A 1427-nucleotide genomic window follows, 5' to 3' on the forward strand; every position below is an offset into this window, starting at 1 on the left:
TCTTTTTCTCTCGCTGCCTCTCTCTCTCTCTCTTGCTCTCTCTCTCTCTCGCTCTCTCTCTCTTTCTCGCTCCCTCTCTCGCTCTCTCTCTCTGAATAACCACTCCCTTAAATAGCGTTACTGCGATCTCTCAAACTATATGAAGGCTCTATATCACCGAGTCACTATGTGGATTTTTTCTACTCGCCAAATTTCTTATAAGTTCAGTTCGTGTGAGCTAATAAATCCAGCTATCGCTAATGATAGCATTATCGCACTTGTCATTTCACGTTGATTCACTCGATGAACTCCTGTCTACCTACCATCCCGCGACCCCGGCTCGGTCACGTAGTCGCAACTGCTGACTTTTCTTATCGAGCAAGCAAACATCTTCTGCGTTTACGACTAAAAAATCAGCTGCAATGATCTGCTTATAGAGTGTTTGCTTATCCTATGCTTTCTTTAAACGCACGTGCGCGTGCGTGTATCAGATTGTGCGTGTGTGCATGCGTGCGTCATGTGCGCGCGCGTGTGTGTGTGTGTGATGGGTATTTGAGTTTGTATGTGAGTGCGTGCGCGCGGAAGTGGCACTGTGCGTGCGTGCGTGCGTGCGTGCGTGCGTGCGTGCGTTCGTGGATGGCGTGGCTACATATACGCTGTCCTTTCACCGAGTGGCGAGATAGATAAAAAATGTTTTGCAAAAAGAAATGCGAAATTCACAAGCTTACGTGTATAAGAAACACATTTCCGCGGCGTGGCACGCTTGCAAATAATAATTATTCTTTTCGTCTCGCTCTGAATGGAAAAGCAAAGCGACATTTGAACATTGTTTGTTTTACAACGCTTGCGTTTCTGGTTAAGAACTTCCGTTATCACATCATGTGACTCGTATGTGTACAAGCGCGCCTATTTTGTGGTATTTTGCTGCGTCAGGGCGAAATCTTACCATATGGCAAAGCCAATCAGTAATGTGAAGTTGATGACGTACACTGTACACAGAGTTATGATAACAGCATTCACTTACCTATATATAGTTGTTACATTTCGATATTTCTCAGTAGAGTGCACGTCACATCGTTAACAACTTGTACTCATACGGTTGAATCCAGAAAACCAGAAAGCCAGAGAAGAGAAGATAGGAGAGGAGAATATAAGAGAAGAGAAGATAGGAGACGGAAGGAGAAGAAAGGAGAGACGAAGGAGAGGAGAATAGAAGAGAAGAGGAAAGAAGGAGAGACCAAGAGAGAAACACTGGTATGTATATGCTAAAATCATTCATTTAATTTTCCCTTCTGTTCTCATGTCGATGAAAAAGCTATTGCTTTCGCGCATGCATGCTCGGGCATGCGCGTTCGTCTGCGTGTGTCTTCGAAGGCGTGTGTACGCGCGCGAGGGTATGCGTGTGTGTGTGTGTGTGTGTGTGTGTGTGTGTGTGTGTGTGTGTGTGT

The sequence above is a fragment of the Priapulus caudatus genome, unplaced genomic scaffold, assembly GCF_000485595.1.
Source record: "Priapulus caudatus unplaced genomic scaffold, Priapulus_caudatus-5.0.1 Scaffold1651, whole genome shotgun sequence".
Classification (NCBI taxonomy): domain Eukaryota; kingdom Metazoa; phylum Priapulida; class Priapulimorpha; order Priapulimorphida; family Priapulidae; genus Priapulus; species Priapulus caudatus.